The sequence below is a fragment of the Pezoporus occidentalis genome, unplaced genomic scaffold (genome assembly GCF_034315485.1).
Source record: "Pezoporus occidentalis ecotype Australia unplaced genomic scaffold, CSIRO_AGI_Poc_V1 ctg143, whole genome shotgun sequence".
NCBI classification, from domain to species: Eukaryota; Metazoa; Chordata; class Aves; order Psittaciformes; family Psittacidae; genus Pezoporus; species Pezoporus occidentalis.
In genome coordinates, this window is record NW_026913241.1 from 3,072,033 (window position 1) to 3,094,217 (window position 22,185).

Below are 22,185 nucleotides of genomic sequence, written 5' to 3' on the forward strand. Positions count from 1 at the left end.
TGCTAAACAACTCCTAGGTTCAGAACAGACTGTATAAGAAGGATTTTATTACCCTTTGAAATATGAAATGGCTATGTATCATTGTGACAGAATATTTTTAATGACATAAATTTATTTAATTTTGTGTATATTTCCTCATGAGATATGAATCTAAGTTTGTGTTCAATATATCTGATTTACACAAATGTCTGCCAAGTTTTTCAAGACTGTAAGTTAGGTACATATTATTTGTTTCCTGTAGTGCTTTAATATTTTACTACTCAGGCTCTGTTGGTATGAAACTTGAGCTGTTAAAGCATGATTGAAGTTTGCAGAATTTGATACTACACATAAGACAGTGTTCAGGATTCAGGAGATAATGATGGTCAAAGAAGATTCAGGAGATAATGATGGCCACAAAACTCGTGACCACTTTTCACTCACTTCTTGAGTTTTCTATCCCTTGTGCTTGAATTTGTGTAATTTTTTTACTTTTGTGATCTTTTCAAGGAGACCAGAAATGGTGGAGTTTGGGTTTTGGGGGTTTTTCATGTTTGTTTGTTCTTTTTTATTTTGTTTTTTTGTTTCTTTCTTTGTTTGTTTAGTGCTTTTTGTTTTGTTTGGGGGGGTTTGTGTTTTTTTTGGTGTTTTTTTGTTTTTTTTGTTTTGTTTTGGTTTGGTTTTGTTTTTTTTTCTGAAATTTATAAATACAGATTACCAGTGAACAATTACCTGGTGTCTTTGAGATATTCTTGCTAAAAAAAGATTTAAGTCATCTAGATGCCTTTCTCACCTTTGCCTATTAGACCTATGTCTGCTTTCCCACACCCCAGCGTATTTCTTTCTAGGCAATCTCTTTTTCTTGGGGATCTGGCACATTGCCACAAAAGGGCTGAAGAGCTTTTAGATGTAGAAAAAGACCTATTTGCCTCCAGTGCTGTGAAACAAGCTGTGCGGCAAGCATGCAGCACAAGCTGTGCAACCTCTACGTACTACTGTCTGTCTTTTCCCATCTGCTGCTAACAGCTTCATCACTTTCCTTCAGTCAGGTTAGAAAGGCCTACTATTTAAAATAAGGAAACAATGCCTACCAGCACTCTTATAATATTCTTCATTTTTTATAGCTGCTTCCATTTGAAAAATTCAGAGTGTCATAAACATTAGTTAAGTCTGGCAATATCCTTAATAAGTCATTATATTTTTTTCCAGTGATAAGTGACAGAAAGTGACTGTCCCCTGGAAGCCTAGACAGCTATCAGGGACAAAGTGAAGGATCCTTACTCAGAAAATCCTACTGGGAGCACAAGAAGAACTTGCACCTTTTATAGTCTAATTATAGGTTACATGTGAATTATTTTGTGGGCAATCTCTCAGTGACGGGGAAAGTCTGTCTTGATAATTGCCTTCCAGTCAAGCCAAATGCACTGTGTGTCAAACAAAACTGGAAAAGTGGGAAGTATGTGGATAAACACTATACCTCGGTAAGCTTATCAATGTTTTTACTCAAAAAATGTATACAGATATCTTTTAAGCAGCTCTACTGATTAAAATTAAGTTCTCAGAATGTTTTTGAGAGTTATGAGAACTATTATGGGAGGGTTGGATGTGTCTCTATAGTCATCTAAGAGTCACTGAATACTTCAATGAAGAGTGAAGTACACAGAGAACAGTAAAACTGAGTGCATGAGAGGATACTACAACTAAAAAGAATTGTGACAAAGAGGATAAAAGTGTCTTCTCAATTTCCTTCACATGTACGAATAAAATCTTTGTCAACTACAGTGAGTATTTGAAGGAAATATTTTGCTTATATATTTCTGACTTCAATTGAAAGGTTGACCTTCTGTGAGATCTGAAGCTCTAGAAGAAACATGATGAAACTTTTTGTAGAAGGATACCTCTTTCGGTTTAGTTTAGTATTGCCCTTCCTTGACTGCTGCTGTTCTTTGCAAGTCGCATCCTGGGGCAAAGATCATAGCTGAGCTGCAGTGACTCCATCACTCCTTAATTCCCAACTGTTAAAATCCTCTGCAACCCTTAGGCATTTTTTAGGAATTAATCCCTTGTTAGCCTCACGGTTTAACAGCTTGGGGTTTGGTACCGGTATTCTCTATCCCCATGCTACATCGCAGGCACATTGCTTACTAAATAAGCCTTGGGTGACATGATTTAGTGTGAGGTGTCCCTGTCCATGGCAGGGAGGTTGGAACTAGATGGTCTTAAGGCCCCCTCCAACCCAAACTATTCTATGATTCTAAATAGATTAAAAACCAAGACAGAGCCAAACCTCTAGTCTTTGTAATTCTACATCCTTTTCTAAAAATGAATTCTAAATGCTTATACAGAGTCAAAAAGAAACTGGACAAATCTGGGTGAGAAAAATCAGATAAAAGCTTCTAAGTACAATGGGACCACCTCTGCATTAGGAACCTTTTGTGGTGTTGGAGGTTCTAAAAGTCCCCTGGAAAAGTATTGCTCACTTTTTGGACTTTTATGCTGGACTTGTGGTCATAGCTGGAGGGACAATTCAGGACAGGATGGTCTGACTCTTTTGACTATTCCTGATTTTTCTTATAATTATATGTATTCTCACAGAGATTTTAACATTATTGAATGTAGAAATATAACTTTTGTTGTGTTTTATAACATTTGTAAGAAAGTGGAATCTCTTCAATTCAACCCCACATTCAGGTCAGTAACTAATTCAGTTCATTAGATTTTACTTGCTTTAATGTTGTAAGAATTTTGAAGGTTCTGGCTTCCATTGTTAATGTTGTTCTGGAAAAAGTTACCTTGAAACTAAATTGAACGCTCTAGTTATTCAAATAATCCCAATGCATAAACTCATTAGTAGAAGCGTTTTTCAGGTAGTTTGAAACACTAAAAAAAACCACCCCAAAACGAATCCACAAAAAGATGCTGTAAATTGGCATGAAGAGAGATTTCCCATTTTAATATCTTTAAATGTATTTTAATTATCTGTGCTGATGAAATCAAATACTGATGTGAGAAAAACTGAAAATACAATGATCTGTTAAGGTGTTGAAAATCCTAGCAAGTTTTAAAAGTTCAGAGGTGGGGGAAGAGTTACTATCCATCTAATATCAACTCTATTTGGTGGCTGAAGACAGAATGAATCATTCAAGACTTTCTGAAAAATCACTGTGATGAACTTTGAAATCCAGTATTGGATATTTATATTTTCAAAACGAGTGTGCTACTAGGAACACCTTTAGTAAAGGTAGCTTTGAGATCTGGAGACTCAAAAGTTTGCATGACACCAAGCAAGACTTAATGGATTCCAAATGCCAGCTGAGCAGCCTGGAAGAGAAAATAAAATGTCTGAAAAGACACTTTGTACACAGTACTGTGCAAGGTGGCATCTATATAGAGTCACATGAATAGTCCATTAAGTTTTTTATATAAGCTGTTCTGAAGCAAACACCTGCAAATGACTTTCTGCATAGTTCTTGTTTTGCCCTTACAGTGAAGAGAAGCAGTCTTATTTGCAAAGCTATACAATACAACTATATCTGAATCTGTGTGACTTAGATATATATGCAAGTATTGGGTCACATTTAAAGAAAAGTCTTTGGTCTAGAATTCCCGTCTGTACTTCATTGTACCTTATGCTCAGCCATTACACTATCAAATCACAACTGAATACTGCTGAGCATCATTGAACCCCTGAAAAAAATTTGATCAGCTCAGTACAAGGTTGCTCAGCACAAGTGTTTGTATAATTATGATATATTAGGAAAACTCTTTGTTCAATGGCCTTCAAGCTGCCTAGAGAGTAAATTTCAGAACAAGCAGAATGCTTAAAAGAGAGGAATACATGTGAGCAAGATTGCAGCAATCACTTTTCACAGGGAGTACAGACATCTTACTTCCATAGGTCAAGGCACCACTCACTTGAAAGTGGTTCTTGCATGCAAAGTAATAGACACTATAGCATCTTTCTCCACCTCCTTCATTAGCAGGCAAGAGAAAAAAGAGCACTCAAGCCAGATTTAGTATTTAGGCAATTACTGCAAAAAGAGGCACTGGAAAATGCTACAGTTCTAATTGCAAAGAGTTTCTTGGAGGCTGTGTGATCAGGATCTCTTCTAAGGACAGGGAAATGGGAATCTGAGGAACATGTGAGTTAAATTACCCTGGGAATAGCAGAATTCTAGCCATTTATTTATATTCAAATGTGGCTGAATTGTGATTTTACAGATTTCTGAATAAGGAGCGAGACGCTGGCCCAAAGACAACATTAACAGCCCACCCCTCAATAAATACAAATGAAGTGTAGAATGAACTTGCCAACACAATTTCCACCCAATGTCATTCCTCCTTAGAAGTCACTATAACTAGCTGAAGCTGTCTTCACATTATTTAGAAGGTGTTTTAAATTGTTTAATCATAGGCAAATGTCAGAGTACTTTTGCAATCAAAGCTAAAGCCTGCAACCTGTGTACATTTAAGGACATTACAGAAAATCTCAAATTGTAACATGCTGCCAAAATAAAGGCGGTATGTATTTTTAGCCCCATTTCACAGACGAGAAGCAAAAGTGCAATAAGAAGAAATAAATTGCCCAAATTCATAAAACCTATTTGCCTGAAACTCCCACCTAGCCAACCTTTCTGCTTCTGACACATGAGAAAGGACAGAGTGGCATCTCTCCCAGTCTTTCTCTTCCTTTCCTCACTCTCTGAGCTAGAGTCTATATTCAGCATTGTAACAGTAGCCTGTCAGGGCCTCTTTTCCATGACACAGGCTCGGCTGATTTCAAACCCATTTCAGATCCAAAACATTGTATGGCAATGAACTTCACAAGATATTTGTTCTGCTGAAAAAGTATATACTTTTGTTTTAACACTTCTGTCTACTAACTTCATGTTTCTTAATTCTGTTATGAAAAAAAGAAAAACATAAATAATCATTCTTTGTTCTGTGTCTGTGATTTTTAAATACCTAGGAGTTCACTTTGCCAGCCCAATGTGTCAGGGTTTTTTGGTATTGAAAGCAATCCGTCCCCTTGTTTTTCTTTACTCATGCCTTTTTGGCAGTCTTGGTTTTTAGTTGAGGACTAAAATTCATTGAGACTGGAACGAATTAGCAATTCAGGATATGACTATGGCATGACTATATCTGATGCCGTGGTAATAGTCTCTTTTCCTCTCTGTTCCTTTTCTTAGCTGTTTTTTCATATCATTCTACTTAGCCCTTGACTGTCACTGAGTATTGGGCTACTAAGGCTTTCCTAGGATTATGGACAATGGCAATATCTCTACTGAGCGATAACAGCTTGTTTAGTGACTATCACTGTGTATTTCTAATGATGAGATTTTCCCCTGGTAGACATTACCTTACATTTATCAACAATAATGTTCATGTGCTCATTTTCCTATAGTTGATAGGTACCCTGAAATCCACTGCAATGCATAGCAGTCAGTTTTCATCATGGCTATTTTGAAGAATTTTGTATCATCAGAATACTTAGTCACCTCATAATTCATTTCCTTTTCTAGATCATTTATGTTGAGCAGTAGATATTCCAGCAGAGCTCCCTGAGGGACTCCAGTGTTAAGCTTCTACTTTTGTTGAAGCTGACTGCTTAATCCTACTGTTTAAGCTATTTATTAATTCATGAGAAGACCTCCCTTCCTGTCCCATGACAACTGAATTTCCCATGAGATGAGATTTTATCCTAGGACATTTTGGGTTTTAATTTTTTACAACTACCTTAGCAAAGCAATTTACTGCCCAATAATAAAATTCTAGGTCTGTATATTATAATATTCATGCAAAAACCCATGCACATCCCAAAAGACCCCCACAGCTGCCAACACCAGAAACACATTTATAATGTAAACCTTGTAAGATTTAGCATTTTAAATTGCGTGGCAAAAGGTTCAGAATAGAGTTAGCCAAGTTACCTACACTGTGAAGAATCTTCTTGGCTGTACTCCTTGCCTATTTCTGGGGATATTTTTCTGCATATTAGTGATGAAATAAAGTAAAACAAGAGGTTACCAGGCTGCACTGTTAGTAAGTTTGTTTCTGCAGAACTGAGTTAATTTCTTAAAATCCAATTTAGTAAACTTAAAAGCTAGGTTGTAATAAGATAATTGCTGCAATGCTGTAATACCATTTAGTCCCACTTGATAAAGAAAGCTTAATATTAAAATACTGTTGACTGACACATTGCCATTTATCTTCCTAGCAGGAACAATAAAGTGAGAAAAGCTCTCTATGCTCCATGCATATCAGCTGCCATCATACTTAAAACAAATGATGTGAATAACCACAATAAGATTGTCTGTGCTCTCTCAGATTTTTGGATTTGAATACCCAGAGTGGTGCTTCAGTACACTGATAGGATCAGAAAAGTTCTCTGTCTGACTTGTGGATTAGAGAGAAAAAACCCAAAGTTTAGACATCCCAGGTGTCATCAATTCAATCACCAAAATTAGATGGCTGTTATATGAATTATGCAAATATGTGACTCAACCTCTTGGTTCATATTTGAAAAATGAAATATTTAATGATGTTGACATTTTTAATTATCATCAGGCCTCTGAGTTAACTCCTAAGTGGGACCAATGTTATTACAGGATCTCTGCAGACTCTGGTGGACATCTTTGCACCACATCAGACCTTATTGAAGCCATGTGTTAGCTGTATTTGAAAAGCTGAGAAGATGGATAATAAGGAAAGAGCTTTTAAAAAGCACCAAATAGATAAATTAACAGGTGCTGCGAAACTGGTCTTTTCTTTGACAGTGGTCAGAATCTGACCATATTAGATGAATGCTTTTCCCATACCCCAAAGTTACTTATGATGTAGGCTTCAAACAAATATTAGCAAATTATACTATTGTGATAGAAATGTTATGAGGACACAAGTATTATGACTGTGAACTTTTTAGTGATGTGAAATAGCAAAATATCTTTAGATTAAATGATATTGCTCCTTAGATTTCCTTAGCAGACAGGAAATAAGATTCAAAAGATAGGCCATTCCTAAAATTCCTTTTCAGCTCTGTCATTTACATGCTTCACAGAAATTTCCTGATAGTTAAACCTCAGATTTTTCATCAGCAGAAGAGGAATAATGGTGCTTAACTAATTCCTAAAGCCAGTGGTATTATTGCTGTTGTTTGCCCTATTTTGTAAGTAGATGTAATCATCTGTGTTACATAGAACTCTCTAAGAGGAATCTACCTATCTAAATAGAGATCTTAAAATCCTGAGGATTAATTCATTTATGTTTGCATAGTCCTTTGAAGCTGTGGAGCACTATATAAATGCTAAATATTATCTACTCTTAACCATTAACTATGACTTTCAGTAGGTACTGCATATCACAATGCATACTATCATTACAGCCCAAGCCATTCTATAAAACTCATAAAATTATTAATTTCCCTGTTAATATTCTTTCTGTCCTCTTCTCTAACCTTCATGCTCTTTGCATAGCCTACTGCAAAGCTGCCAGACACCTACCCGTATAAAACCATTTCAGCATAAAACTAACTAAGGTTAGTTTTACTGCATAGAAACTCTCCTTCTTACTTCAAAATAACAAAACACTGAAAGACTTAAACCTGTCTATTGAAAAAAATCCTCACTTTCTCTCCTTGTAACAAAGCTCCTCAAGTCCCTTTCCTTCAGGACAAGGGCAAATGTCTCCCTGGAATGAGCAGTGATTTCAGACATGCTGAATGTGGCAGAGACACAGACTGCTGGCTTTTAAGGGCTATGGCAGGTCACCAGTGGAACAAATTCAAGGACTGGGAGCTAACATTCTGAGGATGTTCTTCATTCAGATTTTTCCAATGTATGCAGCTAGGATCTAGTTAGTGGAAGTGCCCCGTTTTGACTTGAGTTTCAGGTAGGCAACACAGACCTCATCAGAGAACTACCAAAACTGGATTGACATAGCTGGCTTCTCATAGTACTATGATTCCTGCATGCTGACTGGTGGTGAAAGGGCACAGCATCTGGCAGTGAGCTCCTGCGAAGAACACCAAATCATGATTCATCTGGGACAGAAACATACTCTTTTGTATTTTAGGGAGAATCAACAGGGTGGCATTAGGGTCTTCGAACTAGGAAGGCTAATATTTTGAAATTTATATGTACATTTTGGCTAATTATCACCTCTGTTCTTCAATTTCACATCAATAACAAAAAGATATAACCACCTATGCCATGTGTAATGCATTTATATGTTTAGAATTTTTCAGCTTCTTTTATTCAAACTATAAATTTTTGCAGGAAAACGTATAGCAAAATAAGGCAATTGTAAACTTTAGATTCTACTATATTGGTAGTGATAACAGATTTCACAAATTCTCCATTAAATTAAAAAAATGGAAACTATTTTGTAATTCACAGTTGTACTGAGCATACAGAATTGACAGAAATGGACTTACAGTGCTTTAATATAGTAAACAATGAAAATACCACATTTATCCTGTTTTTAAGATTCAAGCAATTTGCAAGGCTCAGGTCACTATCCTCCAGACTGTGTGACTATATCTAAACCAGCCACTTCTATGTTTCTGAGCTTCTAGGTCCAGCACTCTACCCCAGCTACACCCTGACTTCTTGAAGTGAGATCTGGGAATGCACCAGCCCTTTCCTCTCCTTCCTGTTCCTTCCCTAGAAGGAAGTTTTGGTGCAAAGTTTGTATGGGATTTAAGGGAATAATTCTAATAGTAGCAATCTGGGTGTGACACACACCTATCAGTAAGGTTAGATATGGTCTTCAGTGATGTTATTTGCTTAAAGACAAGAAATAAGAATGGTGGTTTATCTGCATGTCAGTGACACAAGAGGCCAAGATATCCCATAATAGCTTTTAAATGATGGATATGTGAAATTATCTGTCACACAATCCAGAAAAGTTCGGTGGGATTGAGAAATTGTTTGCAACACTTCCAAGGAAAGTTGTCATGACTTATTTCTTTTTTCCCAAAGGAAGGATAGTGCACCCAAGTATGGTTTCCTTTGCATTGACTCAAGCAATTGAATTTTATCAGTGGTTACAAGGCAATTCACAGAATCTCTGCTGCTAATTGTGACATGAGTTTTCCACTCAGGTTTCTTCACAGGAGCAGGAAATTGTCCTCTAGTGATTCTACTTGTGTATGTCTAAGAAACTAAAGCAAATACTCTTTTTCTTCTACCACTTCTCTCCCTTGGGATCATCTTCTGACACACAGCAGACCCAGATTTCTTGGTTCATCGTTTCCTTCCTCTGATTGAGAAAAAATGTCAGGTTAAGATTTACTTTATATAAACCTAAAATACCAGTCCCTAGCATCCTGGCTCTACAGTGTGTTTCTATCACATCCTTTCAGAAATATACTGAAATGGAGCTTAATCTGGTGAAAATAGGTAATTTGACCATATATGATACAGTGTGAAGGGTATCCTGAAGATTTTGATTGCTCCCCATTTTATTTATCTTAGTGGGGCAGATTAAAGGCTTTGTAGATGGCAATCATTCTTCATGTTAGCTGTCTAGCAGGGAAGGAATGAAATCTGGTCTAGGAACTTGAAGGCCTCCTTATCTCCTGCTCTAACTCAACTTTCTTCTCTCACTACAAAGTTAAGGGGACTCCACTGAAATTCTACAAACCCAGGCAGAAGAGGAAGGACCTTCGCAGGTCCTGCAATAATTCTCAGGGCAATTGTTATCACATGCATTATGCAACTCCAGTAATGTTTTCAGCATTAGGATTTAACAGAAAACTCTTGAATTATATCTATTAGAGTAAGTATTTAATTATAATTGTGGTTGTCGGTGGTGCCTGATAAGCAGTTATTTAAGCTGAAAAAATGAATTCATATTCTAAAATATATTGCACTTAATTAAATGCAGGAAATATTTCTTTTAATATTAAAATTTGTATTATTTACCCAATTTAGTTGAGGAATGAGGCATATGAAGGCATATGAACAATAAAACAATTAGTGTCTTTTTCTCTTCTACTTTCTAGCAAACTGAAGGGTTTGATTTGTACTCAGCAAGTAGATATCTGTGTTTCTTTACTGATATATCTCCATACAGTGATAGCCGGATAAATGATCCCGTTGATCTTTCTTGAAGTTAATTAAGAGCTTTTCCTACAGTTGGGATTTTCATCCCAGTGTTTTGTGGGGGTTTTTTGTTTTGTTTTGGTTTTTCCCTAAATATCCTTATTTTTATACCTTATTCAAAACAATCTACACCCACATTTACTAAACCTGCTGCCACATTATATAAATCTAGCTAGTGATTCTGGTAAAGCCTAATGATAAAGTCAATGATATCAATGTAATTAAAAAACCGATCTATAGATTTAGTCTCTATTTAAATCAGTAACTTGTTTTGTTATCTGTGGTTGCAAAGTAACATCTTATCTACCTGTCTTTGTTTTCCTAATGCCACTGATTGTGACTGCTTATTCTTGTAAATTCCAGCTTTGAACTGCAATTTTATATTGCAGTTTGATATTTCTTCTTTCATTTCATTTTGAAGCTGAATTGTACTTGAAAAACAACAAATCATTCTGTTCAGAAAAAAACAGTACTGAGTTGATATATCTGCATTCTTATAACATTCACAGCTTATAAAATACTGGCCTTATGATTACTAACTTCTTGAATTAGTACATTCAAGTCCAAGGCATTGGAAGGAAACATGAATCATAGATCTAACCACAGCATTTCAGTGAGCTAGTGAAAGGCTGACTGGTTTATGCCTCAAAGCTCTTGGATTCAATAGATGTCTTTCATTTAAAAGAGTTTTAGGTCAGATATACTGTAGCTGCACAAACATTGAAAAATCAACAACATTCTTTAAGTAGACTGAGTAGCCTGCTTAAGATGATGAAGTAGTGTATGTTCTGTAACTAAATCTGGAAGAAATGCCTGGGTTTTGTTGCCTGTTCAAACAAAATCAAAGGTATCTTAAAAAAAGTCAAATGGACAGAAAGCTGTCTGAAACTGCCTGAGTATGTTAACAGTAAAACTGAAGATATCAGTGTCACTTATCACTGAAGCAGAAATTATGGGGTTTAGGAAGGGATTTTTAATACTATTTCTATATCTCAAGAACATAAACCTTATTGAAAGATTTCTGGTTGGTCACAGATATTTTTATGAAAGAGTTATGTGTATTTTATTAATATATTTATTTTGCCACATTTAAAGAAAAGTGCAGGGTGGGTAGTGCAGGAAACACATCTTTCCAAAGACATCCCTTCCTTAACTCTATTCCCCGATTCATCTGTGGGCCTTAAGTGTTTTGGACATCCTTTCTCCTTATTCCTTAGTAATGCCCCTGTGCTTGACTGCATTTCTGTCTTGAGATCTGTATTTTTTTCTTTGTTCTAAATGCCTACTTTCTTCATATTACTTGTTCTTCTAGATTTTTTCTGGGTCAGCAAACCTAGAAGAAGTGATAAAACTTTCTGTCTGGGGAGAGCTCTGAGTTCTTAGAGCTGACCCTAAAATGAGAATATCAAAGTTGGAGACAGACCAAACGAGTAAAGAAGATATTGTAGAACTGACTTGCTTTGATGGTGTAATAAAAAAAAAAAAAGAAAATAGAAATTGAACCAAGCATAAAACACTTGCCAAAAAGCTTTGAAAAATACAAAACCTACTTCCTTGGAACATTACTTAAGTCATCTTACATATTTCTTTATAGCTTTCTAAAACTTTACAGTAATTTTAGTTTTGCTGCTAATCTTCAGGAATGAGGTAGTCTGGGATATTCCTCTGTGCTGCACACTATTATCCCACAGGATGTCAAGTGAATTTTAAAACTATTGATGTTCTTCCTTACATTTTAAGTTCTTAAGCCTATAAACAATATGAAGGAAAATCTGGGGATAAGTGGACTTTAAAATCAAGCTTTTGAGTGTTCTGGAAAGATGGCATCAAAGACGGGTTACTAGCTAAAAGAATCATATCTTGCCATTCTTTTCCTATGAAAAGCATTGACTCTGCAAGGCAGGAAAGCTGGGATAAATGTGCTCATGATAAAAGCAAGGACTACAGAATAATCTTTCAGGAAGAGAAACCTGTTTTCCCACCAGAGTTGCCATCCTCACCCAATTCCATTGAGAAACAGCAGGCCCATGTTTCTCTCCTCAGACAGCCAGCAGCATGGCTCCACTTCAGTTTGCAAAGGCAGAAATGGAAGTGAACAATAGTCAGATCATTGAAGAAATGAACTCCACAGCACAGAAGTGAGACAATGAGGCTGGCTTTTTTGTGGAAGTGGATTCCAGCATGCAAAGACTGAATAACAATCTCAGATCTCAACATGACTAATGGAAACCGGGGCTAGAACAAGCTCGCTGCAAAAGAAAAGCACTTAGTAGCAAAAGTTAAGGATCAAGAGAAAAGATGTTCAGATCAAATGTAAGCTGGAGCAAAGGCAGCCAGAACTGACATGATTTCCCTATCAGTGATGCTTGACTAAGAAAAGAAGCATCTCCAAGCCCTGCTGAGAGGGAAGAGGAGCTCATAAAGTCCCGCAGCCAGAACTGCCAGCCAGATCAGGTGTATTACTAACTGAATTGTTGAGTTAGAGTAGAGAATAGGAGAATGAGGAATTACATAAACATTGTAATTGCTAATGGGGAAAATCACAGTTCAGGGTTTAAACTCATGGCATGAGAAGTGGGAAAGCTTCTTACATTCGACTCTATCCCATTTCACAGATTTCTTGTATACCCTACTTTAAACCTCCTTGTTATCTAGGACACGTGAATAATAATAACTTGCAGCATGGGAGTAAATAAGCCCTTTAAGTATTGTAAACCGTTCAGAAAACACAACACAGATAAAAGTGATAAACCATGTTGCATGAGGTTTTTTGGTACAACAGTATAAGGGACATTCATACCCAAATTCTAAAAAGTGCCCATGTTTTTTTCCTAAAAAGGAAGTGTGTTTCTTGGCATCAATATTTAAAACTCTCCCTCCAGTAGATTTAGGATCACGCACAGAATTCTATAGGGAATGAGCATCCAATAATGCATATAAGAAAAGCCCAAAATGTTATCCTGACTCATCTGCCTATATTTTTTTTTCTCTTAAAGCTGTGAAAGGGAGATATAATTAGGGCTGTGTGCTTTTTACATCCTGTGAATTTTCTTTCCAATTCCAGGAGTGCAAAACTGATTTTTAAGCTACCATAGGGAAAATAATTTCCCTCAACAACATGGCTCCTACAGTGAGAAACACCAGGCTCTGAAGATTTTATTTGTTGGTTCTGCAGAAAGTAATCCTGATTCATATGGTTTAATCTGCCTACTTTTAGTTCCTGAGGAATGATGTTTATTAAGAAAAAACCCAAAGTTGGGGTTTTATGCTGCAATTATTCTGTAGCATAGGATAAATAACTCTGGTTTTGTGATTGCTCGCAATATTGAGCAAAGTTCCTGATGCTTATTTTGGTCTTTCCTACTAACTGTGGCCATTTCACGCCAGGGATGCATAACGAGAACTTTCCACTGCAATCAATGAAAAAGTATGACTGAAAATCAGTGGTAGCATATGATCCAAGTTGGTTTGTGCTAAAATGTTGTATGATGGTGTTTCAGGGTACAGTAGAATAAACCAAACCTGTGCATTAGCTTCACAGAAATACCGTATTCATTGTTTATCAGTGACAGTTTCATGGAATTTACCATATTAAAGGGAAAAGAAAAATCTAAGAAAATATATAAAACCAGATCTGTAGAGTTAAATTTTCTGAATATAAGGGTGTACTTCTGATGCTTCAAAAGTTAGTGCACCTTCACATTGTCTGCAAGTGTGAAACTGTGAAACAAGACTGTGCTATACTGTTTCATTTTGCTATTGGTTACAGAGCATACACAAAGGAGAAACAATGTAACTTGAGACCTAATACTTTGTTTTTGAGTCTTGACCCGCGCAAAAGATACGCCAGGTTTGTGTACTTGTGGCTACTAAGATTTTTGCATTCCAGCGGTACCTGAGATTTTCATTGTTAGAACTGTATATAGAAGATGCACTTGAAATTGTGCAAACATCTGTCCCAAGAGAGGCTGAGGATGAACTGTTTCCTTCATTCACCTGCTCATTTAGGCTAAAAGTAGATTGAGGTGCCTGGTACTGGTGCCTTTGCACATGCCATGAGCTACATGACCAGCAGTTATTCTCCTCTTAATCTTAGAGGATATTTTCTCCTACCTTTTCACTTTTTTTTTATCCATAACTGTGTAAAATAACTTCTTTTGAGCTTATTTGCAATCAGATTATTAACAGTACAGAATTCTGGAAAATAGAAAGTTCCACCTAAAAAAAATGAAAAGCAATTTTTATAACTCATTTGCTTTGTTTTCCAAAAAAAAAAAAAGAAGATGCAGATATTTGCATCTTCCAAAAGACAGTTATTGGAAGTGAATGAAGGACATTTATAAGTTTAGGAGGATTTATGTAAAAAATGGGTGCTGAAGTTTGTTGTGACTCACGTTACCTTCTATTTAGCTGGCATATAAATATGCTTTAATTAACCTGTTTGAAAATGATAGAGAAATAGAGAAAGATGCAGTGCCAATTTAATAACTAATGTCCCTATTATCTGTGCCTGCAGGAAAGCCTGTGGGAGAAAGAAAAAGCACTGGATATTTTGTAATGTTCACCTTGCAAAGCTTTGTTTCCCCAAGTCTTATGTATGTAAAATGGATTCAAAAATCTGTCATGCAAAAATGATGCAAATCTGTAGTTTGCATGGGATGTAAAACCGTAGTGTTTGGTAGAGCTTGGGGAACTTCCAGGAAAACACAATTTAATTGGAAAATGCCATTTCAGTGAACCTACAATCTTTTACTCCAGATTTCTGCAGCTGAGCAAATACCCAGTGCTCTTAACAATGGATCTGACAAGGACATCAGTTTTACTGAAAACCCCAGGGAGGGTTTGTGAAAAATCAGCAACTTTTTGTCCTTGTTTTGTTTGGTTGGGTTTGGTTTTGGTTTGTAGGGCTTTTTTATATATATTCCTTTGCTGTGAATGGGAGATGCTTCATTTCACCTCAGTCTGGACGCTGGCAAAGGGATCTTCCATTGCCTGCATTTCCCTTTTACTTTCTTCCTGACTAGCACGGGTCCACATTTGTTACTATTATGTTCCTCACACATTAGAGGAAAGCTAGAAGTTAGAAATTACTTAATTGAAAAAATAACAACAAATAAACTGGAGTGATATATAATCAATGAGGGGCTGGATGGAGTAGTAGAAAAGACATTCTGTTGCTTCCCTTTTCTATCTGTCTCATACATATCAGTGGTTTCAGTATCCTAAGAGCTGAGGCTGTAAAGTACAACAAAGAAATGGGCTTAATGCACATCCTGAATCAGACTCCAGTTGTCATAAATGTTGCTTAATAAACTTTTGATAAGATTTTGTTCAAGGAGTGTCACTGAAGAGGACATTACATAAAGTTTATTTCCTAATACCTAATGACACTGCCAATAAGAAGCCTTTACAAAGCCTATGTGAAAGGGGTGCAAATTTGTTTTCTTTACAGGTAGATCTGTCAGACACTGAATGCAGACCTAGAGTGAAATTATGTGAGGATTATAATCTAAATTGTAAATACTAGGGAATAATGAGAGGGGAAAGGTTAAGCAAGGGGGGGGGGGGGGGGGGAGTCAGTGGAAGGAGTTCAAATTCACACCTATTAAGCAGTAAGGAAGTAGCTTATACCAGTTTTAGTGGAAATAATTTTTTCCTGAATCTGTGATACCTGAATTCTTTTGAACACTCAGAATGTTATCAGAAAATGAATTCCTGGAAAGACTTTTTTTTTTTTTTTTTCCTTACTTTTAGAAAACAGTTGCATAAAAAAAAGAAGGAAAGTAAAATAAATTGTAATTCATTCAAGATCCAACCCCACCTTTTTAAATACTTCTTAATCATGTAGACTTTTAAAGGTCACCAACCTAAAGAATTTAAATGAATAATATCTAGAAATCTGCAACTTTCAAATACGAGTCTTTAAATATTGTAAAAGTTCCATGATAAAAGCCAACAATATGTTATGAGCAGAGATTCAGGTGTAAAAATTACTCAGAATGAAAGCACTCTGCACATAACTAAATAAAAGCCTGCGTGGCTCCTTACCTTATGATTAAACAAAGCCGCTTGTGTAGGACCACAAATAAAGAACAAGGAACTTGACAGCAGAGAGCGCTACATCTGAACCATTAATTTTACTTAGTATGTTCAGTACCAACGCTTCCTTGGACACCTCAGGCTTCATTACACTTGGACTCCGGGGAAAGGAAGTTCTCAGGTATTCAAGAAAGCACTTGAGGAACAAGACAGAGCTGCTCCAAATGTAAAGGCTGAGTTTAAAAAAGAGTAAGAAATTTGAGATCAGTTTCTCAATAATTTATAGACTTTGCTGGTGCATATGTATCTGAGGCCTTCAGACTCTTTTAGAGTAATTGTAATCTCAGAACCCTAATCCAAATAAAAATATATCTACTAACATGCTCTAGGAAGAGTGTCTTGAATTGTAGTTTCATCTATTTCTAAATGAAACAGTACATCTCCTTAAGCTTTTCAGGTAACTCCACTTTTTTTGAATGTTAACAGTTTTGTTCACTTGGGTTCATAGTTGTTCTACTAATATTTTTAAAGACAGATTAAACACTGTTTGAGATGTACTGGTTTTGGCTGGGATGGTGCTAATTTCCTTTATGGTAGCTAGTATCAGGCTGTATTTTGGATTTGTGCTGAAAACAGTGTTGGTAACATCATAGGGATGTTTTGTTACTGATGAGCAGTGCTTACACAGAGCCAAGGTGTTTTCTGCTTCTCACCTCACCCCACCAGTGAGTAGGCCGGGGAGGCACAAGAGGTTTGGAGGGGACACAGATAGGACAGCTGATCCCAGCTGACCAAAGGGATGTCCCAAACTGTATGGCATCATGCTCAGCATGTAAAGCTGGGGGAGAATAAGGAAAGGGGAGATGTTCAGATTTATGGTCTTCCCAAGTAACTGTTACTCATGATGTAGCCCTGTTTTCCTGGAGATGGCTGAACCCCTGCCTGCCAATGGGAGGCAGTTAATGAAATCCTTGTTTTGCTTTGATGGTGTGTGCAGCTTTTGCTTTACCTATGAAACTGTCTTTATCTCAAACCAGTTTTCCCACATTTATCCTCCTGATTCTCTCACTCATCCCACTGAGTGGGTATAAGCGAGTGGCTCCATGGTGCTTAGTTGCTACGTTAAACCAGGACAGTCCTTTTGGCACCCAACATGGAGCTTGAGATAACAGCTTTGATAGGAATGTGCTAGATCAAATTTATAGCTGTTATTGGTGTTCAGCTATTAATCAGCAGGCTCCTCTGCTTGCCATGGGGCTTGCTTGCCTCACTATACATTAGAATCCAGTGCTCATTAGTGGCTGCTTACTGCTTTTGCTGCTTGTTGCACTGCTGTGCTGCTTATCATCTTGCTTTACTGTGCCTGGGAATATTCTGATAACAGCAACAGCGATGTGCCTGGGCTGACAAATGGCCACGGTATCGCTGCTGTTTCTGTGCTGCTGCGCTGGACAGGCTGGAGCTCCAGCATGAACTCCAGATGTGTATCCTTTAACAGGAAATATACAGTGCTCTGCTGATTTAGTGAGCTACACAAAGTACAGGAGGTGCTGGCAGTATCTGCTGCGGATTCAATTAATTAATTGAGACAAATCTATGTTCGTATGAGGAGGTTCTGATGATACCCTGAGAACAGTGAACTGTTGGAGAGATTCAAAGATCATTTATCTGTGGTGGTGGCGGCCCTTGGAGACAAATAACAGACTGTGAGAAAGGGAAAGTATTTTCTTTCAATTTATGCTCAATTAGATTAAGTTGAAATGCATGGGAAGAAAAAAATAATTTACTGTGTATTCTCCAGAGGTCAATTAAGTAGAAATCTTGAAAACTTCTATTAAAAAAGGTTGTAACAAAGATGTCCTAACACACCACTGTTTCCTTTCCTTGTGAATCCTCTGCACTAAAGTTTTAACATGTGTCTCCATAAGCCCTGTATGAATTTAACCATCTTTCTCATCATACTTAATGCTGCTGCATCCCACTTTGTTGTAACTAACTGTTGTTAGCAGGGCTTCAGGCGACAGAATGAAGTTAAGGAAGACTCAGGAATGCTCCCCCTTGCTTAGTATGTGTAGCTGTATTTATACAGCTGTATTATTTATATATGGGTATTCACATTTATACATGTATATGTATATACAAATACACACAAATGATCTCTTTCCACAGTGCATGTGTATCTCCCATAGCACACATTTCTTGGCTGTATTTCTGTGGAGGGAATAAGAATCACCACTGAGTTAAAAAAACTTTGTTTTGGCCTATGACTCTCAGCTAGTTCTACTTGGAGAAAAGACTTTGGTTTATTGGAAATATTTTTTTAATATAAGGAAGTCCTTCTGTACAAAATGAACTCGTGAGCCCATTTTATACTTTTCCCACAATTTGTCCACGTTGGCAATAAATTCTTTGAAAAGTATCATTCAAAGTATATAAACTTTGCAAATAAATATTGCAGCACTCAAACCTAGAAAATAGTAAAGAGGAATATCAGTGAACATGTACAACATCTCATTATTATTATGGGTTTTTTAAGCTGACACCTTCTAAATCCAGTGTAATAAATATTCATATTTAACAGCTCATTAAAATAATATCAACAAATGTACAATTCCAATTTACCATTTGCAATTTCTCTTTTTTGCATATTTTTGCTAGGAATAAAGTTTCAAAAATGGAAAATATTTCACAGATCATTCCAGGATAAAAAAATTGGCAAGTTCTTATTAGCAAACTCCATTTCCAATTTTGATGCAGAACAGAAAAGCTAATAAAAACTAATTGCTGGCAAAGGCAGTGTCTAGGTAAATGGAGTCCATTGCTGCAGGAATTTGTCAAAGCCACTCCCTGTTTTGATCACAACAAATAAAAAACTTGAAATTGTTCCTTACTCCCCCCCCCCCCATTTATTTATTTATTTACAGCAACGTAAGACATACAAATATGCTGTCACAGGATAAAGGGACCTCAGGAAGCCTCTCATCCAACCTTGTGCTTATGTGCAATCAGCTTTGAGATCAGTCTAGGTTGCTGAGGGCTTGATCCAGTCACATCTTGAAATCGCAGGGCAATGTGCCACAGTGCTTTGCTATCTTATGAGGGCAAAAAAAAAAAAACAAACCTAAATTGTTCTTATATGCAGTTGGAAATAAATCTTTTAAAATGTTATGCATGTTTCAGAGTTCCAGAACTCATCGCTATTTTTCACCCATTGATCAGAAAAGCATTGTACATGCAAACCGCATATACACCAGAATATTTCGGTAGATCAATTTTTTTATTGATTGCTTTTAATTGTTCCAATTTTTTTATTGATTGCTTTTAATTCTGTGTATCCAGAATTCTGTCCTTTATGGCTCCTTTTTAGAGAAGGAATATCAAAAATTGAAGAAAAGATACTTCTGGTTACTCAATAGCAACAGGAACTGAAACACAAAATGAAGTAGATAACTCCTGAGGACACCTTTTCTTGGAGAATGGCTTGAGACCACAAGTGTCAAGATTATAAAGAGATTTATTTTTTTTTTTTTAAGTATCCTGAGCAGTGGATTGGAGCAATTGAAACCTCCTCCAGTGCTGAAACTCCTAAACAAGGAGAGCAACCTGGGCAAGTTCCACCAGTGTTTCTTTCAAAGCATTGGCTGTTACTAAGAAGAAAACTTTCAGAGGGTAGACTTATTTTTGACATGGGCTGAATTGAATTGTTGAATTTTTCAGAGAAGCCAGGTAGAGGTGATTACTTATGAAATAGTAACAAAGGAGTGCCAGGAATATTAAGGGTTGCACTAGGCTCCACAGAAGGATAAAATATACAAGCAGTTTGGTAATAATTGCAAATGTTACATGTGGACACTGTAAAATTTGCAATCTGCCTCAGGAAGCAAAGCTAGGATTTAATATTTGTTGTGGGGAGAAGGAAGCAAACAGCAACTCTACAGGATTGTTTCAGACGAGCAGTGTATCTGACTCTGTGCAAGACAAAATGCCTAGGAAGACCGTGAGAACAAGACATCCCTGTAGTACTGAAACTGAGAATTCTTTCTTGGCCTCCAAACATTGTTGATTCTGAGACTTTCTCAGGCAGAGTTGTTTTGTTTTAAATACCCTGATTGGATTGTACTTCCTTTCATGTGTTCCAACATTCTTTGAAGGCTAGTAAACACTCAGCATTCAAAACACCCCATGCCAAGTGATATTATCTTCACATATCATGTGAAAACCTTCCGCCTAGCTTGAATTTTTCTGGTCCGTGCTAGGATTGTTATAGTTGTTATTGTAATGTTACAGTGGTTCATCACAGGTAGCCTTTTGAATCAGGTCCTGGGCTTGAGAACATCTCCTTCCAAAAGCCAGATGGGATTGCTATGTGTCCTGGTTCCACCTGGGATAGAGTTGATTTTCTTCCTAGTAGGTGGTATAGTGCTGTGGTTTGCATTTCGCAGGAGAATGATGTTGATAACACACAGATGTTTTCAGTTGTTACTAACTAGTGTTTATACTAAGACAAGGACTGTTCAGCTTCTCATGCCCTGCTAGTGAGAAGGCTGGAGAAGCACAAGAAGATGGAGGGGGACACAGCCAGGTCAGCTGACCCAAACTACCCAAAGGGATATTCCAGACTACATAATGTCCTGCTTAGTATACAAACTGGGGGGAAGGTTGGCTGGGGGCTGCTGCTTGGGAACTGGCTGGGCATCGATCAGTGAGTGGTGAGCTATTACACCATGTATCCTTTGTTTTGTATATGCTTATTCTCACCTTCCCTTTCTGTCCCATCAAATTGTCCTTATCTCAATCCATGAGTTTTCTCACTTTTACTCTTCCAGTTCTCTCCCCCATCCCAGAGGCATGGGGGCTGTGAGAAAGAGGCTGTGTGGTACTTAATTGCTGGATGGGGTTAAACTATGACTCTATGCATTTCTTTTTTCATTACATTTTTATGTTGCTTTTTCAGTTTGGGGTGTAGAATATACATTTATCTTATTCAGAAGTACCATATAACAGAATAATATGTTGTCATGTTTTTGCCTTTAAAGACTAATTTGCACTACTATCATCTTAGAAATAAATCACATGAACCTCTTATTGAAAGTCTTTTGGCCAATTTCTATCTTTATCTGATCTTAACCAATTACAAATATAAATTCCCTATTTGGAATATATTGTTGTAAAGAGGATCTGAGATTACACTGACAATGTATTTTCTGTTCAAAAGTATAAATCATATCAGCCATTCAACACTAGGAATTTCAGAAATTGACACAATGTCATCTCCAAGGAAATACATTTTATGGCAGGTTCTCTGACACATGTAAACATTTTGGCTCAATGCCGTTACCTAAATACAGGCATTTCTTACTGTATCAGATCCTCTATGATATCTAACAAATCAGCAAGAAGCTGGTAAATATCCACACAGGACCTGCTGAGACCCTTCAGGAGAGGAAGCCTGAGCCTAGATGATATACAATCAAACATGCCAGTGAGATGGTATACCATAAAGCATCCCAGTGATGCTAAATCCCTATATTTAGCCAAGCAGTGGTATTCAGAAAGATCATACTAAACCACATTTTTCAATAGCTATCCCTTGAACAATGACACTGGGACTTTCTGTCCTAGGAGGCTGTGGAGGCAGGCAGTATCCACAAGCCCAAAGAGTGATTAGAAAATTAAAGGATAATATGCCCATAAATGAATACTGTAGGAAATATGGAGGAACGTACCCTCTAACTCCCTCTGAAATTGGTGTAGCTCCTTAATACTCCCTAACACCTATTTCCTTTCTCCTTTGTTAGGGAGTGACTATTGAGTTAGGTGGACTGTTGGTCTGACATTCTTATATCCAAAACTGAATCCTACTCTGCAGTGTAGGAAAGGAAGAGAAAACTTTCTGAGTAACCAGAAGATTATTTGAATGCTATTTTAACCAGAAGATTATTTGGACATTATTTTACCTTTAGTAACTTTGATCCACAACTTATTTAAGAACTGGATTTCCCTCTCTGAGGTTTTTTTTTGGGGGTTTTGTTTTTTTTTTCCCATGCCAAAGGTTTTTTTTTTG

At 36.9% G+C, this 22,185-nt stretch overlaps 1 long non-coding RNA gene across 3 annotated transcripts in view; it reads left to right on the top strand.

The window, feature by feature from the left end:
• Nucleotides 1-22,185, top strand: part of LOC134159253 (uncharacterized) — a 51,877-nt gene that overhangs the window by 17,602 nt on the left and 12,090 nt on the right. The window contains exon 3 of one of the 3 annotated variants that reach the window (XR_009963089.1): nt 6,588-6,719. The exons of the other annotated variants lie outside the window; for them this stretch is intronic. This is a non-coding gene — a long non-coding RNA (uncharacterized LOC134159253). Of the gene's footprint in view, nt 1-6,587; nt 6,720-22,185 lie in introns of those variants that run through there. 3 annotated transcript variants of the gene reach the window in all.